Source organism: Falco punctatus (assembly GCF_963210335.1).
Source record: "Falco punctatus genome assembly, chromosome: 7".
In the NCBI taxonomy this organism is placed as follows: Eukaryota; Metazoa; Chordata; class Aves; order Falconiformes; family Falconidae; genus Falco; species Falco punctatus.
This window is the reverse complement of record NC_137587.1, coordinates 61,486,636-61,509,825: the sequence shown is the minus strand read 5'-3', so window position 1 is coordinate 61,509,825 and position 23,190 is coordinate 61,486,636. Positions and strand designations below refer to the sequence as shown.

At 45.2% G+C, this 23,190-nt stretch overlaps 1 protein-coding gene across 4 annotated transcripts in view; it reads left to right on the top strand.

Moving 5' to 3' along the window:
• The first annotated feature begins 1,947 nt into the window (after positions 1–1,947).
• Positions 1,948–23,190, top strand: part of ACAN (aggrecan) — a 51,207-nt gene continuing 29,964 nt past the window's right edge. The window contains exons 1-2 of one of the 4 annotated variants that reach the window (XM_080396191.1): positions 1,948–2,108; positions 2,210–2,475. The gene's annotated coding sequence lies outside the window, so the exon portion shown is untranslated. Of the gene's footprint in view, positions 2,476–8,812; positions 8,900–23,190 lie in introns of all 4 variants that reach the window. The other 3 variants (XM_080396192.1, XM_080396190.1, XM_080396193.1) reach the window with 3 other exon arrangements.

Below are 23,190 nucleotides of genomic sequence, written 5' to 3'. Positions count from 1 at the left end.
AGGCTGTAAATGTACTGTCCTCTCTAATGGCTGCAAAGCTTTCCCTCACTGCCCTTTGACTTTTGACATAAGGGCACCTGGAAAGTTTTACTGTTAGTATCTAGTGCTTCACTGCTGAAAAAAAAAGGGATGATATGAGGGGAAGACTGACAATCCAGATCTGGTCTTGAATCTCTAAGGCAGAATAAGGTACTTATGGGAAGAAGCAAGTCTTTGATCTGGGAGCATTACCCGTTAGTACGGTGGATGCACGGCTCTCACGAGAGGACATGAACACTGCAAAACCATTATGAGCTTCAGGTGTAAAAGTGAGACAGTCAAGGAAGCATGCTTTGAAATGAGACATGGGGTCCAAGCAATTCACGGAGAAAGGAGAAACTATTATGTCATAAACCAGAAAGCAAAGGAAAGTGCTGGGAACAGAAAGAGAAGTGCAGATGTTAAAGACTGTATTAAAAAAGAGCTGGAAGGAAAGAGGCTGAGGACAGGTGTGTGGTTTGGGATGACCAAGGAGGACAAGAAGGCTCATAAGGAGGACTTCTCTGCACTCAGTTTTGAATTTTACATTTACTCCAGGCTGGCGATGCTCTCTTCCATGTTAGGGAAAACAGCTTTTTCTTTCTTAAATCCAGAGGGCTTCCCACCTTTTAAAACCTCTTTAAGAACTAAGAGCTTTTAAAACTTTTCCTTCTTTCCCACAGGAACAGCAATGCAGAAAGTAGGCTGTTAAGACCTGATATAATTTGACCTACAAAATTATTCATCTCTTCGTCTCCTGCTCTTCTCTCTGGTAATCCACATCACAACCTGCAAAAAGACTTTCTCTTAGGCTGGAGATACTGACTCTCCTGCAGCAGAGGCACCTTCACCAAAGAGCTGTAAGGAGTTGTTACTACCCAGCCTGCATCATACCGTTGCATTTCTGCACTCAGGATCACCACATCGTGATCTCTTGGAGATCTCTTAGCAGCCAAAATAGCAATGAACAGGGAAGCAAAGAGACCAAGTCACAGTGTGGACAGTCTCAGCCTAAGCTACGGTCTTCTTGCAAGCCTGAGCAACTTCAAACCCAAGATCTTTGTCCACCCTCAGGTTTCCCCACTGAGGTACAACAGGTTTTTCAGCCAGAAGAGGTTTTCTCACCTGTGAGAGTCTCTGCAGCTTCCCACCTCCTCCCAGCCATCATCCTAGCCTTTCACAAGCTTAGGTGTGGGCCTGCAGCAAGAGACCCATTCCCTCCTCCCCAAACACAGCCTTTCCTCGCACTCAAAGGTACCAGCATCCCCCACAGTAGGAATAAAAAAATAATCAAAATACATTACAGCACCAGAACTACCAAGCATTCAGTTACGGGATCATCCTCCAAAATTTGGAGAGGTTACTTCAATGTCCATCATCACTAGGTGCTTACAGGCTCCATGTTTCTTCCCATTTCAGCCCAAACAGCTTTTTTAGACACATCTACTCTCAACAACTTTCTTTCTCTGCCTTTATAGCACTTATCAGTTACTGATGCTCCAGGTGCTTTCCATTTCCTAATACTGAACATCCCTACCCAGCTCCACTGCTATCACCTGCCTCCTCCTCTGCAGCAGCTAGTGGAGCCCTGTAAGAGAGTTTCCTAAACTTTCTTGTTTGCTCCTCTCTTTGGATTTCCTAGATTTGGTTGTTTCTACTCAGACTGCAGTGATGTTGATTGCATCGCAGACGCACATACTTTGCTCAGGTTCCTTAATTAGCTTCATCTTATTTTAGTTTGCATAAACCATGTTCTCTTTTCATTACACAAACTATTTCTTCTCTCTCAACCACTTGTGGTGCTCCAGCCAGTTTGCTTCCAAACCAGAGGGCTAAATTTAATCCCCCCCTCCCCATTCAGCTTTCTCTATTTACAGTATTTTATTTTTTTTGGTAATGCTTTTTTTCCCCCCTTTCTTTTCTTTTCTGGGTTGGGTGGTTGGTTTTTTTTTTGCTTCTTTCCAAGAGGCTGGGCTTCCTTTTCTGTCCATAAGCCCTCCTATTTCCCCCTGCCCCCTGGATGCCTGCCTACCTTTACTCTAAAATCCAGAGGAGGATCCAATACACTTAGTTTGCCAGCTCTTCAAGAGGTATCTAAGGAGGCTGACAGGAGTTTGATGGTCTCTCTTGCAGCCAGTGGCAGCTAATGTGGTCTGAAACCCTCTCTTTCTTTTTTGCCATTCACACACAGTACTTACTCTTCAAGCCTGCTGCTGCTGCTGCCACTGCCTGAAAGGACCTGAAATACCACACAGGGAATTTTGATTTCTTCTGGGGAACCAGGGAAGGAAAAAAAAAAAGGAAAGGCAGGAAAACTCATCTGGAGATTGTGAAGAAGACATACAGTAATAGCAAGAAGTGGCAAGCTCTTTCCTTCTTGAACACCGAAAAACACCTCATTTGTCTGCCAGGTGTATGGGACTTAGCTTCTGGAAGCACTGCACTGAACTGTTAAAGGTAACATACTGCACTTTCCTCCCTCCTCTCTCTTTGGTATCTTTTCCTTAACTTTTCTACTTCTTTCCTCAGTGCTCTAAAGATGCAGGCTCTCAGTCAGTGGATTGGTTGTTTCCCTGGTGAGCAACCAGCAGAGAAATGTGAGAAAAGTTGTAAACTGAGCCCAAGCTTCTCCACAGTTTCCCTTCTGCCAGCAGCACTGCTGTGAGAGGGGAGCCTGTGCCCCGAGTGCCTCTCAGGGCGATGGTCCCCAGCGACAACCCATCCGTTATGGGGAGAGAACCTATATCCAGAGGCAACAACTATGTGTCAACTTTATCAGTTGGCTGGGGAAGGGAGGGAAAGCAAACCCCCGGCTTAAGAGATCCTATAGTCAAAACCACGAAGCGGGAGAGCAGAGACAGGGTTACCCCCATTCTCTCTCCCCAAAAGACCCTCTGACCCATCGGTGTTTCTTTGTGATGGATTTCAGCTACTGATCAAGCACTGGAGATGTGTCTGATCCTGCTTCTGAGCACTGGGGAAGGAGGCTGCTGTCGTGCTGGTTTGTTGCAAGCGTCCCAAACGGCTGCAGTGTCTCTCACGATTATTGCTTTGATCGGTGTCATTGCTTTGCTACAGGGAAGGCAAAGGGCGATCTCTGAGCTAGAGGGGCGTTAAGCTCTGTAGGGGCTGACAAGTTCAGAAAGAGAGTGAAGAGAGCCTGGATGCTGGAGGGTTTGACAGCACGCTCCCTTTGCATGAAGATGGCAGGGACTGGTGGTTGGCAGCGTCTCCTGCGTTATTTCCATTTAGCTGCTTCGGGCGTTACTCAGTACCTGCCCTCTTTCCGAATCCGTTCACAGATGAAGCATATTTTTAGCAATAGTTTTCAGAGAGCTGAGCTCTTCTCCAGAAATGGGCAGAGCAAAAAATAAGATTTTATTTTTCAGAATCTATCAGAAATTTCTTCTTTTCGTTCATATGCTACTTTTTAAGGCTCTTGATTTAAACCTTGTGCTAAGTAATCCTCTGCAGAAAGCATAAATTTTAACCTTTCCCTTTTGAGTCGTCTAGCCAAAAAACTTCAGTTTGAAAAGCTTTCCTAGCTTTCTAAAATAAGTTTGCCAGATGTGGAAAGGGGATAACATCCCACAATGAAATAGTTGGGAGAGAGGAATCTCTTAGCATTCCTCACTACTTTGGGTTTTGTCTATAAGCTCCCAATAAAGGATGTTGGCTGGGCAGAGGGGCCGGTGGTCTGGGGACTGAGTTTGGTGGGTTTTCTGGTCTTGCAAAGGAGGGCAATTCCATGTGCTTTTGGAACCTATTTGTTTCTTTGCTTTGGTTGTTTGACGTTATATTTTCCTTCTGGCTTCAAGAGACTGTATCTGCCTGACAGGTCAAAGGGGAGATGCTGCCCCTTTCTGAGATGTTTTGAGTTGCTGTCGGAGTGAAGAAAGGGGAGGCATCGCCTCCCACCATCGCTGGATGGGGCAGAGGCTGTGGGCTGGAGATGTACCTGTGCTGGCTGAGCCCTCTCAGCAGCCTGAATGGTCTTTGGGGGAAGACTCCATCTGTTCCACTTGAGCTGCTGTTTAATGTTTCCTATAATCACCTCCGTGTACAGTAGCAGGGTTTGACAGCATCACAAGGACTGGAGGATGGATGGGTGAAGAGAGCTGATGAGATAGGAAATTGAGGGAGTGAAAGAGACGGAGGGAAAAACTTGCTAAGGGAAAGGGGTTATTAATAAAGTTCAGTGGACTTAGCACTGTCAGAGCAAACAGCAGCTCATCACAGTAAAATACTATCTAATTAGTGAGGAACATTAAGGGTTTTAGAGAAGAAGAGGATGGATGGTATCACTTCAAAGACAGAAATGAATGAATGAATGTGTAAATGAAAAGAGAGACCAGATTGTTATTCAGTGCTCTGGTATCACCCAGGGATGTGCATAATGGTCAGAAACCCTGAGGACTCTAAAATCCACTTCATTATCGATCTTTTCTTTCCTCTTCCCTCTCTGAGGCAGATCCTCTGCAAACTCTGTAAGTTGCATAGATCCAGTGACTTTGTTGCCTTTCCATGCTGGCTTACACTGGGCAGAAACGCGGGCTGGTTGGGGGGCCAACTGATCCCATTGTAAAAATCAACGGGACCTTTCTTAGCTGCCTGAGACATCTTTTCCACCACCACCCTCCTCCGTCTCCTTGCTTCCCCCTTTCCCCCACCAGTGGTGGGACGGCTGCTCTACCACAAGACAACCTTCTCCAAACTGCTGTCTTCCTCCTCCTCCTCCTTTATGCCCCCCTCCCCGAACCCACTGCAGTCTCCACGTGTGAAACAAGCTGGGCTGTGTGTGCCGCTCTCAGGCAGCTTCCCAGCAGCAGCAACAAAAGCAGTGTTCATAGCGGGGCTGGACCACATACGGAGCCAGCGCGCGACGGCTGCTGAGCAGCCCAGAGCAGCCGGGGCTGTTTAAAGAGTGAGAGAGAGAGAGAGACGGCAAAGAGAGGGAGCTGTTATATATTTAAAAAAAAATACTTGAGCCCAGTGCAACAACGGAAACCTTACAGTTTACTTTTAAAAACTCAGTGCTTCCTTGTGAGAGGGCCGAACAGCTCAGCCTGTGTGTGCGGGGCAGGTCTGCGGGCTCTGCCTGTGTGCACAAGGGTGGGTGTGTGAGCGATGCCTCCCCTCCCCTCCCTCTCAATGGACTCACAGTATAAATCTAAAGAAGCTTTTTGTTGGCCTGATGAATAGGCAGGGGGTTTTGTCGTGCTGCCCGCGCAGCCTTTTTTGAGACGCTTCACACGAGATTTTTTTCCTCCATGAGCTTTGCGTTGGGCTTTCCCTTTTTAAGAAAAATTTCCATTTCTCCCTTGCATGATATTCCCCCTCCTCAGTGATTGCTCTGTACATTCCAGAGAGCAGAAGCGTGGGGGGAAGGATGAGAAACACCAGAATCGTTCAGCTTGGGTACCCCAAGAGCCTCTGTGTGCTTTAGCTGTTGAAATGCCCTGAGGTGTTAAGTAGCAGCCCTGTGGACCACCATGCTCCAATTTCCTTCCCCTGCTTTACAAGCCCAGCCGCTGTGCAGTCGGCTTTAGTGATCTAATGCTCCCAATAGCTTCAGCCCATTGACAGAGGCAGCTGGAGCTGTGTCACTGCCCCGACAACCAAGTAAGGATAAGGGAGATGATGGGACTTGAGCACACTGGCCATGCAGCCAAGTCCAGAAGCCACTAGGTCCCTGTTCCTGCTGTGTAAGCTGCATGGAAGCAACCTGGGAGCCAGCTTTGCCTGCAGGTTTCCATGATTCTGCCTTTCCCTGATGCTGGCTGAGGATGTAACCTCACTGGGCTTGGGAGCCACGGGGAAAGAACAGAGCTGAGGCCACAGAAAGGACTCTGCTGAGAGAAGGGAGCAAGAGATGAAAGCAGGGAAGCAGAAGACCTCTGACAAGCGTAATCATCCAGGTTTCACCTTTGTAGTTACTCTTTATGTCAACCAAGGCATGGCAATGCACGGCTTTTCTACAAACCCCAGTGTGAGCCAGAGACAGTGGATCAGCTGAAGTAGGGGAAAATTTGGGAGAGACCCAAAATTAACTCAGATGAAGAGTCCTACCTCACGGCTCCATTCCCCCAGGTTGTCATTGTGTCCTGAGAATGTGGAGGCTTATGATGGAAAGGAGCAGTGATTGCTGTGAAGAACCTGGGTGATGGGTTGTCCCAAGAAAGACAGGTCTGTGCTGTTTGACCTGGCAGCAGTGACACTAGTGAGGTACTGCAGGAACCTTGAACATGGAGACAGTCCTGGTTTCCACCATGTTACCAGGGAACTACCTGGGAGCCAAGGACCTTCTGACACACATTGGTGCTGCACAAGGGTGGAAAGAGCTGAACCCAGCCTTCCTCCGTGCCCAGCAACGGGTAGGGCAGTTCCCAGAGGAAAGGCACTCGCTTCAACAGAGGCCACATCAGGCAAAGCAAGAAAAAGGGCATTTGCAAGAGCGACCATGTTGTATTGTAGGGACAAAGTGATCAGAAAAGGAAATATCTTCTGGCAGGAGAGTGCTCAAGGGTTAGGCCTGACAGGAGTAAAACTGTCTATTAAGCCATGCCAAATAAACCTAGCTTACATTAGTGGGAGAATACGGAATGTAAATACTTATGCTTCAAGGCATAAGGTAACCACTAAATGTCTAGTGTTAAAAAGAAACTTCCTCCTCAGCAACTTATTCCCTATTTTTTGATGATGGGAACTTTTCTCTGAAGCTGGTGATATAGGTCTTGTCCAAGACAGGATACTGGCCTGAACACACCATTGGTTTCATCTGGTCTGGCAATTTCCATGTGCCTTTGGCTTCTCCAATGCCCTTGGTTAGCACTGGGCAGAGAACTGGGACACTTTATTAGCAGTGCTGTAGAAAACCACTGAAGGACAGAAGGAATCTTCTGTGATGGCTGCAGGAGTTACAGATTTGACTTAATAGGCGAGAAATTTAAATAGGAATAATTTGGCAGAGAAAAAAAAAATCCATAGGGGAAACTAGTAAGAAATAACCAAGGAACATCTCCTGACTGAGGTTAGATCAAAGACTGGAGCAAAAAGGTGTGTAAAGAAGATGCAGAGGCCAGCAGCTGATAAACAGCTGAAAATGATGGTGCTGATCCCTTCCAGCTGGAGTTCCCATCCATCATTCACACCTCCGCAGGGAGAGCAGCCGCTCTCCTGGTGATTAAATAACCTATAATCCACAGCAAAACCCGCTGCTCCTGCTGGGATCCTGCACAGGGTCAGGGATAAACACCCCGCCACAACCTTGGAAATCCCCGGGCACCACAGGCTTTGCACAGGGCAGGGCAGATTCAGTAGTTTTGCTGGCACAAATCTATTGACTTCAGAAGGTTACTCCAGCTTAGCAGTCCTGTGGTACAGCAGCCGTAGATCTACGTGTAATTAACATTACATCATCTGTACCACAGTTTCAAGGTTGAAATAATCACGTAGTTCACATATTGGAAATTACAGGATGGCTTTCATATAAATGATTAACTGTCACTATTACTTACCCCAGAAAAATAGTTTCTATGGTGTTTGGTGTATAAATAATACCCTGTACCTCTATAGCACTTGGCTTCAAAGTAATACTTCAGTGCTATACCATAACGAATACCCTCCCATTCTGTAATAACCGGTCTGCAAATGATGCCTTTTCCTCTGTTGTAAATTATACCATGCAGCTACTGCCACTGCTGCTGTAGCATTCAGTCGGGTTAGTAAATAATACTCTTTCCCTACCATTGTATCTGGGGTTTAAATAATACCTTGTCCTTATACAGTAGTTGGCATGTAAGTGTCACCCTAATCCTGCTTGGTACTTTGGAGTGCACAGAACATCCTGCTGCTGAGGAACAAATTGCAGCCTTCCTCTCTATAGTATTTGCCCTCTAAATATTACCCTGCTGTTTTGTCTACCACTTATTGTATAAATGATACCCTGCTGCCTTGTAGTAATTGATATGTAAGTAATACCATCAGACTGCAGGGTACTTAGTCTGCTAATACTGCCTACTACACCAACATTAGATGACACAGCAGGGGATGCTGGGCTCCCAGCTCAGCCTTTCATCACTGTTACTCGGGCCTTCTCTCAAAGACCAGGGTGGTCAGCAACCACAGAGCTGGATCTATCCTGCAACCATCACTGCATGTCAGCAGGGAAAGGGGGTCACCCCTTTGCTTAGCCAGCTAGCCCATGGGATCTTGACCCTTTCTGGTGTCCCTCAAGATCACAAGCTGCTTTGCCAAAGAAAGGGAAAAATCCTTGTCTCTTCATGATTCCTAGGTTCCCTGCAGTTTGCCTCTTAAAAAACCCACCTTGATGCTAGCTAATAGCAGAGATTACCTTCCAGTCTCAATTGCATGGTTTCCTGTCATAGGACAGCATGAAATGATTCAGCACCACCAATAATGCTGAGTCATGTTTAGCAGAGGATGGAAAGGTCTTCACTGCTCTTATTGTTGGGCTCTGAATCTGTCCAGCTTTTTCAAATGCTGCAGACAAACCCCAGCATGTGCTTGAGACTACAGCTCCGTGCAGTGCTGTACCCATTTCATCTGCACAATTACTCCCATATCAGTATGGCGATGGGCATGTGTACCTTCCTTCACACCTTTCTGAAGCATGTGAATGCTGTTTTGGGCCATTCTTTTGCTGTATCCAGGCATGCATGTGGGTTACAGGCATGAAGATCTGAGAGTCAACCAAGATCTTAATTTCAGTTCATCTTCAATGCTGTGCTTCCAGCTCTTACTAACATACTCAAAGTAACTCTTAATTACCTAGCCCAGGTACCATTGCCACTCTGACCAAGACGACACCGAGTTCAGGGCGGACTACAAAACCTTCCTGAGAAGCAAGATAAGTTCTCAGGTGAGCTGGCCTCTGCTGGACATCACACTGCCATGGCATGGTGCTTAGCTGGGTGGCAGCCAGCTCAGTCTGCCTACAGTGACATCCTTCTGGAAGAAATTAGGGCAAGTGCCCATCAGTCTTCATCTGCCTTATTTGTTAGGGAAGTAATGCATTTTACCCTAGCGACCCTGTTTCAAAGAGCTAATAAACTTTTGTCCTTCCTTCTGCTAGCCCCATCAGATGTTCTCCTTTAGGGAAGGTAAGGTTTGTAAGCAGAGGTGGTATCTTTAAGAGCAGCAGAGAACACCGGAAAGCAGAGATGCTTTGGCTAACACAAGCCCCTTTTCCACTTCTCAATCCATACAGGCCACCTTCCTTCAGATGTTGTTTTGGCTGGTTTCATACAATTGCCACCAGCCTCCTACTTTGAATAAGCACATCCAACTGACATAAACCCACATACTTTATGAATGTTATGCTCAGCCTTTTCTGACCTGGTGCTAAGGTCCTCTGCTCTCCCTGTATCCTCTGTGGCAGCTCATCTGTTCACATGTTGTTGAAATGAGAGTTTTGACAGCTTCAAGATCATGGTCTAGCATCAAAGGCAAGAAAGTTGGGTTTGCTCATGCTTAAAATGGAAACACCTTTCCCATACTGCAGTCTCAGAGTAGTGCTGAAGCTTTATTCCTGCCTCCATTATGTGTATTGGTGAAAGCGAAGACACTCAAATACTCTGGTTGGCACCTTCTCTTCAATCCTGGCACAGTTTATTTCCAGTTTCTTCTATTCTCCAACTGGATTGCTCTCTGTTCTGCAACAGCAACTGCAAATACAGCTGACTTTTTCTGCAGATCTCTGTAGATTTCCGTACATTATCCATCAGAGACGTCTCTCTCATCTGTGCTGTGGTGTAATCAAACAATAATATTTCAAAACTGATTTGATATCAGGGTCATTAGACACTCAGATAGCTGATTGGATTTATCTCCCTTATAAAATTATGTCCTTTTCCAGAAGTTGCTTTAGGGACTCAAGGCCACGTTTTGCAGAAGCAGCAGAGTGCCCAAAGACACGAAGAAGCACTTCTGCAAATTCCATTAGATGCCTCGCTCATCCATTTGCATCTTTAAGTTCTGAAATACCATGGACAATTTGGCAAGCTATCAGAGTTCTACTCTGATTTTCATCAGAGTTCTACAGATTTTGACATTCCTAAAAATCTCACAGTACCGTGCAAGAATGCACTGTATTTTTTGCTGTAATATCAAAACTTGTATTCAATATCTTTTAAAGCTCAGTTTAGAAGGCATCTGCTAATTTTCTTACCAACCAGTGGGCCTTATTTCTCTTCCTCTCCAAAATACTTGCTTATACTTTTCATTCTCTTGCAACATCCTTACGGTAGGAAAAAGATTGCATTGAGTCTTTCAGAGAGCAAGCACAGAGTGCACAGCCGAAGGGGAGAGGATGTCTGATGTGGCTTTTGAGCATCCTCAGTACTGCATAGGAGGCTCGAGAGGCTCCCAGACATTAGCTGGACACGCCTGGGGTCTGCATGGACCAGTCTTTGACGACCAGAATGAATATCAGCTGTAGCCACTCACCTTCCCAGTATACTTCCATTAAAAACTACTAACTTAAAGTATGACTCCTTCAACCACATTTGCAGGAATGCTCATCCTCGAATGTTAGAGAAAATTTTTGTTTTGAACACTTAGCTGTCGACTAGTTTTCCTGAACGTCGTTCCCTTTGTGTGGTTTATTTATATGATGTGGATCAACGTGCATTAATGCTGTGCTGGCTTTTCAGTTGCAGCTATGGAGTTACCACGATTTGCAGACTGCTCTGTGACAGTACCCAAATTTTATATATGATTAGATCCAGTTCTCATATTGGGTGTAAAAGCTAAACAGGATTTTCCTTGCTATATCGTCTTATGGAATTAATTCTTCTTCTGTCTGAAAGCAGAGTGCTCTGTACAAATTTGTGGGGATTTAGGCTTCCTTTGCACAGCTCTCCCTGCTGTCTGTTCGGGACTTGCATGCAGTTACTTGTCTAAACTAGGTTTTAATACCAGAACTCGAGCTTAATGTTCCTAACCCCAGTGGTAAATGGCATCTTTTCTATTGATTCCAGTGGTAACTGGATCCGGCCACCAGATAATTTACCTGCCCATCTTATTGGAAGAATTAAAAGATAGTTTGGTTAAAATAGATCATAATTATTACTTGCCTTTGAATTGGTCTTTTATGTCAATAGTATAAAACAAATTCTACTTTTACACGGTTTCTCTTGCTAGTGTTGTGTGTATGAGTTAAAATACCAGTGTAGTGTGCTCCAGAATCCATTTTAAAGCCCACATCTCCTCTGTCAATGCCAGAGCGTATTTGCAGGTTTGAAACACTTTGCTAGGCAGTTTATTTTGCCTACAAGGGGATCTGTGTTGATGCCTTTCTGTTCCCCAAAAATGTGGGTGCTGTTGGTTTTAAACTGTTCCACATACCTCTGGAAAAACATTTTCTCTTGCCCTTACAGAACACTTCACCAAATGCTGGACAACGTTTTGGCACTTTCCCTCAACCACATCTCATACATAGGAATTTTTTTGCCTCTCAGAAAACTTTGTATTCCCATCTAATTGCTGCTTTGGTTTCCTCCATACTTCGCTTTCCGTTTTTGAAGGTATGACATATGGACTTTGCTTAGCAAACTGGAGATTTGGGCTTAGCAGCAGTGGCTCTCCAAACGTTTGTGGCTTATGTTAAGGTTAAATTTCTTTCCCTTTACAGGCTATACCTCACAGAATCATTTTATATTTTATGTAAGAGCCTTGCTTTTATTCAGGATTGCTGTGGTGTCTCCAGATTGGCATTTTTGCTCTCTAGGCTTAGTCACCAGCATACTTTCTAGACTGCAAGATCTTGAAGGCAGAGACTGTTGTCTGCCTGCGCTGGGGTAATTCAGTGGCGCCCTGAGATCTGAGCTGTAACAGAAGGATTATTGATATGCATTCATTGACCCTAGCCTGAAACTAATTTGGGGGAGGCTAATTGTCTTCATCTTGCTCTCTCTTTCAATTTCACATCATCACAGTTGCTTCCTAAGTAATACCACACCTAAGCCCAATTATAAATTCATGTATATGTAAACATAAAGCTATATATATACACAACATACATTCAGGTCAAAAAGTTTGGCTGTTTTTCAAGCGCAGTGTTTCTGTTCTTCAGGCAAGGTTCACCATGTGTTTGAAGAGAACAGACCTTTTGGTGTGGGCAGAGTTTTGTGAATCCATTGAGGTCTCCTTTAGAAAAAAGCAGAGGGCTGTGACTGAGTTTTAAATTGAACAATGGGTCTCATATAATTAAAAATGTATCCTTTCACATTTGTTCCTTGTTTCAGAAGGTGTTTGTTTGAAAGGTTTTCTTAGGGAAGTTTTGGACTGATCCAAAATGAAAATCTCAGCCAGGGAACTGAACCCTTCTGCCAATTATTCCCTCTCCTATGCTGGGGGTCCCATTAACTTTTCTGCTGGTGGATGACCACATCACCCAGAAACTGACATCCACCTTCATGGAAGGGCTAGAAGAGGACAATTTTCTTGGACATCTTCTCCATCACCTTGCTCCTTTGCTTCCAGTTCCCTGCCAGTCTCATAAAGTAGGACTTAAAGCTTTTGAGGTCTCTGGTGGATGGGTTTTCTCTGTGGCAAACCCAAACCAAGCTTGTTTAGCCGTGAACTATTTTGTCATTATCTTCTTTCTTGTCATTTTTTGTTTTTGGTGTACAATTTGGCTTGGTTCAAAAGCAGCACTATAGTAGGAAAAAAAACAAGAGGAAGATTTATTTTCTGCCTAGAGTCCCCTTTTGTTTCTTCACAAGAAGAAAAGAACAGGCTGAACCAAAGGCAGGAATTACTGTTTGGATAAAGTGACTTGACAAGTGAATAGGAGCGGTGGAAAAGTGTCCATGCCCAAAGGGACTGCCCCTAGCAAGGAGAGCACTACATCCTTCAGGGTTCCCAACATGGCGAAATCCCCTCGGAACGACTGGTGCAGGACAGGGCAGCTGACTGTGCTTTGAGGTACCTCTGTCCCTCAAAAGGAATAGAGCAACATTAAAATAAACAGGGAACCTATTGACTGAGCCAGTTAAGTTGAATTAAAGACACACTGTGTGTCTTGGCTAGGAGGGAAGAGGGCACTGCATGCCAGAATGTGAATGGTTTGAGCATACAAAAAAAGGAAGGAATTGTACAGGCATGCAGAACTACCAGGTGCCATGAGATGGGTACTGGTTGGAGCAGTGACTGGGAACGAATGTAAAGGAAAAACCTGACAGAAGAGATAGCCTGGTGAGATTTTAACAGGGCCTTAAAGCCTCCACACCCTTACAGGAAAGCCCTTGGCCTGTACAGCCAGCCAACAGCCGTGGACACTGCCCCTGCTCAGCACCCACCTGCTGCGTGACTTGGACCCTGGAAGGGAGGCAAGGGGGGAGAGTGTTGTCCATGGTCCACATAAACTTCCACTACTGCTAAAACTGTTAAGAGGGGGAGAAAATGGGCTGGGAGAGCTGGTTTGGGAGGAAATGAGAGGAGACAGCAAACTATTCTCCTGCTGTCACACATGAGGCAGTTTCAGGGGGTGCAGTGCCCAGCCATTGATTAAACTTTCCTAGAACCAGAGAGGGGAGTGAAAAGCTGCTTCTCTTTCTTAATCCTTCCTGTACCATTCAACCTCCTAGATTAGTACAAGTTGGCATGGCTGTTTTGTGCTCAGTATAGTTGTCAGAGGTTTGTTGGCAGAGGAAATTGAGAGGCAGGAGAGTCTTCCTTAACACAGCCAAGGCAGCAAAACCCTCAGTACAGTCTGAATGTGCAGTCTGTGGTCTCTGTTTATACTGTGTGCCCCCTCCATAAACTGGAAGGCAAAGCCAGCCCAGTGCCTCCAGAACTGAGGTTCATCATAGCAGTTCCAGACAGCAGAAAACTTGATGAAAACCTACTCCAACATTATGGTAAAGACCCTTCTTCAGACACCAGGGTAAGTGAGATCCGTCAGCAGCAGTAGCAAAACCCACTCTTGCATTAAGGCCGGGGGTCCACATAGCTGCCAGAAAAAATATCTGAAGTCCTAGTGACTAGAGGCTTGAGAGGAAAAGCTCTTTTGCTCCTAGGAGGCTCTCTCTGCTTGCAGGCACAAGAAGTGCATGTGAACATTTGATACGCATGCGCCTTTCTAAGGAGTCACAAATAGTTTGAGCACCAGGAAACAGGAGAAAATAGTAATCCCTTGCTTCTCCACTGAAAATGCAAGTGATCTGCTCAGTAGGAAAAGACGGTTCCCCATCTTCTGGGGTTATGAAGAAAAAAAAAGTGAGAGATTGGTAGATTTCAAATCTTGTAGATTTTTTTTTATGGCATGTAGCAACACTCACTTGAACTACTGGCATTACCTCCTGAACAGCACATAGCAGGATGTCCCCCACTTTTCCCGGCAGTAGCCAGAAAGCTCCAGGCCCTTTCCCATGGCGTTTGCCCTTTTGTCTTCCAGGTCATCTCAAAGGGAGGATCGAGTCGAGATCCACCTTCCTAACAAAACTAAACTGTGCGTGTCTTGAATTTATGAGACAGGAAATCTACTTGGGAGGAAAGCTAGGGCTGAAACAGCCTCATTTCAGTAAATCTAAGCACAGTGTTTACACAATGTCTGGAATTAATGCAGAGAAAACTTTCAGGTGCCAACTTTGGAAAGAGAAAATGGGGAGCAAAAAGAGGCAGATACTGAGACTGTGATGAAGCTGGAAGCTCTTCCTCCAGGTTGGATAGAAGCTTGCTTTTACTGCTGTTCAGCACCAGCAGTAGGCTATACTTGGTAATGCAAAGGCCAGATAGGATGTGATTACTCACCTATCTCTTTTGTGTCCAAGCTGTGACAGTATAAGGATGTTTAGTATTACCGTCTGTGTGTATTCCCAGCATGGACCACCTCACCAAAGACCATCGTGCAGCATGATGCACTTAGCACATCAGTAGAAGGTATGCTTAGCAAGAGGCTGCTGCAGCCTTTGTGTCTTATAAGAGATGCTTATTACATGAAGGGACAGTAGTGCAAGCTGAGGCTAGGCACAATATTACACGTGACTGATACCAACCAGAAATGTGGTCACACTGCATGTCATTAGCGTGACCCAAATGTGCAGTTGTTACTGAGGCCCTACAGCCAGGCACGTGGTCTTGTGGCTCCCACCTTGAATCTCCTAAGTGTGTTGACCTTCCAAGCTGGCATGAGCTTTGTCTACCTGGAACGCAGCAAGAAAGATCATTACCATGGTGTAGCTGACAGGGACCAGCTTCATGATGTCTCTTCCAGTCCTGCCCAGTGCCTTGTTAGGTGAACTTCCACATCACCTTTCTTAGCAGCACATATGTCACATACAAGGCAATTTTGGGTAGCAGAGTATTAACAGATACCAGATGTAGGCATTAACTAGCAAAGTCAGTGAAGACTTAGGACTCTGTGCCTATGGATTCTGTATTAAAACATGGTTTCAAAGGCATTACGGATTTCTGGAAAACCAGGTTTCTGAAGGGCTGAACTAGGTCAGAGCAGAAGGGAAGCTAGGCAGAAGATATCCATGAATCTTCTGCCAGCATAAAAGCACTGCAGAGATTTGCTTCTCTGCAGTCACATTCGCATCTTGTTCGGTAGCCAGAGGGGGACATTTTCTCAATTTTAAGGCTGCTTTTTCAAGGCTCTCTTTGCACAAATGAGGGTTCAGCCTACTCAAGTGAAAAGTCAAATTCTGCACAAGTGAAAATCCCCAGGGCAGCCTGTGCATCATTCTCACACTCCAGCAGAGTAATGGGCCATCCCCTACCTGGGGCAAGCAGCTGCTGCCAGTCAGCTGAGCGTCACCCATCCCACACTAGCTCTCTCGGCATCTGCAGAGGACCTACCTGCCTGTTTAGCTGATGTGTGCTTGGAGCAGGTAGTTACATGGTGATCTAGAGAAGCCTTGCCAAGCTAATGCAAGAAGGGTTTTCCAGGTCCCTCAGTCTTTTCTTTCTCCTGCTCTGTACTGGGCTTAAGTAGCTCAGATCCCAGGTGCACAGAAACAACAGCTTTTGTATTTCTCAGTGGGTTTTATAGTGAGCCAGGGCATTTAAATGGAAAGAGTTGTCACTGGAAGGGCTTGTTCTTGACTTCCTTGGATCATGGCCCAGGCTGCCATCTTCACACTTGTCATCCAGGGAGGATGTGGTTTCTCTTCTTTTGTGTTTTGGTGGGGTTTCTTCCTTCATCTAGGGAACCTTCGCTCAAGGCTGACAGCAGCTCCAGAAAACAAGTGTAGATTGTTACTTTCTTTCCCTGGGATATAATTGTTTACCTGCTTCTTGCTACCAAAGAAGGGTGATGGGTGATTGTCATTCCCAGAGACAGCATATCTTGGAGGAAAGAGATTTCCAAGTTTCATTGCTTCTCTGTAAATTAAATTCTTCCTTCCTGTCCCAAGCAAAAGGATAAATCCCAATTACACCCAACTGTTGTGCATGAAAAATAGGCTATAAGGAGGCTTTATAAAGTGCATAATCACCCTCCCATCTCTAAAAATTAGATGTCTAATAGTGCTCCAGGCTCCCTTACTAGCTGACAGAGAAATGGCTGAGCTACTCTCAACCAAGACACCTATTTCACAAGGAGATGAATTGCTCTTTAGAAGTTTCTTTTTCTCCCCTTGGAGTAGAGAGGATTTTGAGTGCGAGCTTCAGCTAGTCTCAAAGGCTCATTGTTCCCTTGAATTTAGAAGCTCTAGGGGCCGTTTGAATGTGGCTCTTGCTTTCCATATTGAGCAGACACTCAGAACCATGGCAGCTCAGGACTTGGTGCTGATCCCTCACCTTGCATGAAAGGCTGCAGCTGCCATCTGCTTGCCTTAATGGACATATTACAACTTCTTTGTCCTTGAAAGCTAGGAAAATTGCTGGGGTATGTGTTGCCCGTGACAGACGTTCTGGTTTTCCTGCAAGGGAGCTAGTTTTGGGGTGGCCAATGGTATGTGTTTCTGCTGTCCTGGAACCTGTGTTTAGCTTGCTTCTGATGAAGGGGGGGGGGGGGTGGGGGGGGGGGGGAGCACAGAGAGAAGAAAAAAAAGGGAGAAATGCTGCTGAAGTTCATGGAGGTGTAATGTAAACCCAGTGTAAGTCAGGGGAGAATGAAAGCCATTCTGTGGTAGATACCAGACAAGGGATAAGAGCTTATAAAGCTTTTTGTGTTCAGTACGACATTTGTTCCAGACCATACAACTGAGCTTGGATCACTAACTGAACCTGGCATATGACTGTTTAGGTTTTGCTAAGATTTCCTGTGGCATCTTGCTTGTTGAAAGCATGTCCATACATCCTCAGGTATTTGGACTTTTCCTGTCATGTATGTGCAATATAATTAGATAAACAGTCAAATTATAACAGACTGCAACTCTTTTACTGAAAGAAAAGTCATAAAGACACTGAAAATGGTACAGCATAGAAACAAAATTACAAGTCCAGTCAACTTTGGTTCTTTGTGGAGGAGGACAAAGAGGAGCTCTGGACCATAGGTTAGGGCTGAGGGGCACACTCATGCCATCACCAGGGTGTATTAGCAGAGCTCTGTCTGACCGTGTTCATGCCTGCAGTAGCAAGGGGTGCTTGAGGACGGGAGCCAGCTGAGGCTTGAGGTGAAACCTGACATTATTCCTAATCCTCAATAAATGTTCTCTGTTTTGTGCCTTGTGCACTACGAATGCCTCGGTGCTGTCAGTTTGTCATCTCCTGTAGCAATCCAGGCAGCCAATGCTGCAAGACTGTCAGCGTGTAGAGGACTACATGCCTCGATGACAAAATATCTGAGCAGTTACTGCCATGCGTCTTTCTGATAGGGGAAGAAAGGACTTTATTGTTCCAGAGATGGTTTCAGAAGCAGAGCAGGCAGGAGCAGCATCCAAGCTGCTCTGTACATAAAGACTGTACTCTCAGAATGGTTTGGAAACCAGACAGAATGGAATATTTCTTCTATTTTCTTTACAGCTGAAAAAACATGAAAAATCACAGGAGTGCATTTATTGCCATATTTCGGTTCCAAAGTTTGCCTTATTTAAAAAAAGAAGAAGAAGAAATAAAACTGGTTTTGCCCACCCCCTTCACTTTCCCCCCCCCCCCTTCCTTCCCTCCCATTTCCTGGATCAGGCTGAGGTTTTTAACAGAAAAGCTCTCAGTCCTGCACAGAGGCTAGGAACATGCAGAGGGACAATAAAGTGTTTGTTCATAGAGATCACAGAGGAACGGTCTGTAGTTTTACACAGGAGAGGAGAAACCACCGTTTGACTCCAACACCTACAAGGGCATGGGACAGGCTGTTTAAACATACGTGAGAACCTTCCTAATGTCCCTGCTGGATGATGGTGTCTCCTCAGACCTCTTCAAACTTTTGGTGCCCATGTTGGTACTGAAAATAATAGTGCTGAAATAAGGCTGGATGGAGGTGACCATGTGTCCTAGAGAAACTAAGGTTTGTTCCCTGATGGGGAATAAACTGGAGGTGGAAAACTAGTTGAAGAGAGAGACTCCAAGACTAAATGAGTAGTGCTGGTTTTGACTCTTGTTCAGGAGCCTCTTTATATCCACAGTTTTAAAGGAAATATTGTCTTTGGAAATACCTTTATGGCCAGGCATATCTTCTAGGTAATGAGTGGCATTTTATTAGCTGCCAGAAAAAATATGTAAGTGAATTAAAGGTCTTCCAAAACTGAGAAACAAGGATGCTTAAAATGACCCACCCACCCCCATCCAAAAAAAAAAAAAAAAAAAAAAAAAGACAACAGCAGGATTAAGGGTGATGAAAATAAATTTAATTGCAGCAAGGGTGATTAACATGGTCTGGAACAAGTAAAGGCCACAGGAGAAACTGCAGATGGGACTCAATTAAAATAGACTAGAACAGAAAATGCTTTCCAGCAAGCAAACATGTTAGACTGGGCTGCAAATGGGCCATCTGGCTATTTTCCACTGTACAGTCTTACTGTGTAGGCACTTTGTTGGACTTTCACTGTGGTGACTTTTCCTTTTCTTGCTCCCTCCAGATTCTTCAGTCGTTTGAAAGCCTGGGGACAGGGTTGGAAGAGCAAGGGATTAAACCTGTCTGTATATATGTACACACTTCCCTCCACACACACTTAGATTCTCAAATAAACATATTTATATGCAGCCAATTTAGGACAGTCTGCACACAACCTGATACAGAAGCACAGCCTTAGGTATGAAATAAAGCGGCAATAAACTGCAGTGAAAAGGACAGTTGTTCTCTGGGGTGGAGAGCTCCTGAGCCTACCAGCATTTCCCAACTCTGCCTTTTTTGGAAAGGCAAGAGCTTTCCCTGAATTATTCCTGGCCCAGACTGAATTGGAGAGGGTGTCTCGGTCACTGGTTAGAGAAGGTAGGATGGCTGAGATTTTTGTGGCAGTTCGGTTGGATTCTTGTTCCTCCAGCCTGCTCGGTACCCCGCACAGCGACAGTTATTCTGATGCAGAGGCATAGCCGTGTCCTTGTGTAACTTGTCCTACCTTCTCCTCTCTTCTGGCCACAAAAGCCGCCTACCCCAGCTGTTCTCCCAGCAAGCACAAATGGAGTTTTGCAAGAAAGCAGTCTGCAGGGCTGGAAGGTTTAGGACCTTGCAGAAAGCACAGCGTGATGACTGCTGCTTGTGTGTAGGTCTCTGTGCTGCAAGAACTAGTCCGTCCCTCCCAGTGCTCTCCACTAGAACTTGGACAGTCCTCTCTGAGTGGTCATCCTACAAACAGATCCACCAAAGTGTCTGCAGAGCTTTTTCCCTTCAAGATGACTTTTTCTGCTAGAAGATAAGGACCCTGCAACTGAATTGGTGTTTGTCAGCAGTGATCTGGTAGCTACGATGTGTTCAGTAGCTCGTCTTTTTCTAGTAGCCAGGCTGCCTCAATGATTTTTCAAAAAGGTAGTCAAATGAAGTTATCTCCAGAGGCCTGTGTTATGATATATATGGTAGGGGCATTGCCTGTATCCCCAACATGTTGCTCAGGTCCACCTCTCTCCTTAGCCATCTAGCTACATTGGGGGCCAATCAATAAGATGCTGAGCAGGGGACATTCCTGCCACTGCTTAGTCTGCTCCAGGCTTTACTCTGCTTTTACTCAGTCGTGTAGCTCAGGCACTTCCTTATCAATGAAAACTTTTCCTCTATGCCAGATTCCATCTCAGCAAACACACACTGCTTTCTCACATGTGCTGAACTGTATCTTCATGCTCCATGGGCACAGCTCATTCAAACTGAGCCCAGGCCTCTGTAGAGACAGCATCCACACTTGAGCTAATCACCCTTCTCTGCTCTGACAGTCAGTGGAGAGGAAGCATCAGTTTTGAGGAGTGCGCTATATAATCTGGTTTAGATGTTGCTTTAGAATGAGAGGAGCAACCTCCCCAGATCCCTTGGCTAGACAGACCAGGTTTCCATCACCTATGTCTACATCTCCTCAGACAGACCTCCGTCTTTATTTACTTCCAGAATGGCTCCTTCAAGCAGCTGTTTGCTGATTACCATGTGCTTGGACATCCCACTAGAAACAACACAGAGCAGACATACTGCCACATGGAATCACTGCTGTAACAACAGGACATTAATCAAAGGCATTCCCAGCACAGTGAATCCCAACCAGAGCTGTGCTCAGACTCAGGGCTGGATCTCTTTGGCACGCTGAAGGGGAATGAAATATGGAGATCAACATTGCAAACAGCACCCTGAGGAGTAGATTGGGTTTCTTACTGGCAGGGAAGCAACTCTTTCACAGAATACACCCAAAACATTCTTACTGTGATTTGTTTAACTACTACTCACAAGGAAAACCCATTGCCTCTGGGTTTCTGTAAGGTGAGGGTGGGGTTTTTCTCCATAGCTAAACCAAACTGCAAAGAAACTGCTGGTCCCAGCTATTATCATATGAGGCTATTTTCCTTTGTGAAAGATCAACATAAAGCTTGAATAAGACTAGGAGTACATGAGCTTGTCTTAGCTTTTAGGACAAAGTGCATTTCCTCTTTTTAGGGCATTTTGTTCTGTGATGTCTAACTGATGGACAGATGAACCTGCTCTCTTCCTACCCATTGCCAATGTAACACAGAAATAACAACTGTATGTGACGCAGAACAATACCGGTTTGCTGTAGGCACAGACCCTAAAAGTCTTTTCAGCCAGCCAGCTCCCGTTATATTTAAGCACCTCTGTTTCCATGCTCTAGGATGTTTCTGTTCCTTAGTAGGTAATCCGGGTCTAAAGCTGCCTGCCTCTCCTGGCTGAGCTTATCTCCTGACACTCAGGGCTGTTCAGCTTACTTGGATCCTGGCAAAATGCAGAGGCAGCTGAAAGTTACCTGTTCTAAGGAGCCTGGAGAAGTAAGAGATTTTATTTAATGCTCAAGTGAGTATCTTGGCTAAAAACTTAGTTACTAATAGCTAGAAAAGTGTTCTCTACCTGAATCCCCTCCAAGTGCCTTCTGCCCAGGAGGGTCCACCCCTGCTCCCAGGACTCACCTGATCTTTGCTTTCCTATTTCTCCTTTTATTCAGAGGATGAGAATGGAGGGTATCCACCGGAATGGCAGCTTTGAGATGGTGCAAGTAGAAGTAATCTGAGCTCACCCCACAACCTCATTTCACAGACACAGTTCTCACTTGATGTCAGGCTGGTCCCTAGTGAAAGCAGTGACCTACTTTAGAAGGGCTCTGGATGCACAGACTCAGAGTTATTTGTTCTTGTAGGAAGCTTTCCTCTAACTAAACAAGAATATGCTTCAAAGAGTGGACTTTGGTTTCCCCCCAAAGCTTAAAGATACGCCAAAACACAGAAGCTGTGTCTGCTTCAAGTTTTCTGCAGTGCCTCATGTGTTACAGACTGGTCTGTAATCTGGAGACGTTCCCCAAAAGGTTAAGCCCTTTTCCTTCTCCCCTGAATCCCTCTCTCCCTACCTGACACGGCCAGGGGATGCCTCGCCTGTGCGGGCTTCAGGCATGGCTGGCTGAGACTGAGCAGGGAAGGGGGTTAATTTTACAGGATGCCTTTTTGCCTTAGATCCTACAAGACACGTAAAAAATGTGTGCGATATCCATAAACATGATTCTTTGTACTGCCTAGAGCCAGGCAAGATGAATAATACAAGACCAGAGATCGAAACATTGATACATTCGTATTCATGAATTTTAATGTCAGAAGGGACCATCCTGTTTGTTTTAGTGTCAGATAATGGCAGTAGCTCTCCCGAGTGACTGCTTTCTAGGACACAACATCCCACTGTCAGGCATGCTCTGCATCCCTTGTATAATTTTATATTTGATTCTATTGAAATACAGACTATTTGGAAACACATTGGATCTAATACTGACCCCTGCAGATGCCCATTAGAAATATCTCCTTCAACGTCAGTGTCCATCGATGGCTCCTTTTAGAGACCTGCCAGCTAAGCTTCTGCTAAGCCATTTCAATGTATGTACTACTGGCATTACAGATCTTCGTATCATGGAACCCTGTGAAAGTCAGACCTTATCAAATTCTAATTACATTATGTTACAACCATGCAGGCACCTTTATCAGACAAACTTAGAATCGTGCCAGCTAATAAAATCAAGTTTGGAAGCACCTGTTTCATATACAAGTGCCTCAACTAAGATTATTACACCTATTCTTCAGTGATTAATGAACTGAAGTCTGTATCAGATTTTCCATTATTTTGCCTGGAATTTATGTCAATCAAACTAGCATGTATCTATGAGGCTTATCGCTGTATATCTTGGTTGAATATTGGCACAGCACTTCGGTATTTGGGACCTGCCCCAGTGCTCCAGCACAGATTATAAATGAACATCAGTGGGCCAGCAATTTACTCAGCCAGCTTTTTAAGGACTCTTGGGTATGGCTGTTTAGCCAAGCTGATTTCAGACTGTTTATCCATAGCAGATGGTGTTTCCAATTCTCCTTGCTTACTGATGAGCAGAAGGCACTTCGTTGCCCCCCACCACCCATCCTATGGGCACATCCCCATGCCATCATCCAGGTACTGACTGCCAAACACTTTGACATCTTCTGCAGCATGGCAGATGACTTGGTACTGGCCATCAGTAGAGGGAAATGGCGAAGTCAACTGTCATGCTGCAGAGAGGTTCATAATACATTGCTTGTGCAGATATCATTCCTAACCAGAGAGACACTCAAACATATGTGCAACTCCACGGTTTCTCCCTGAGCTTG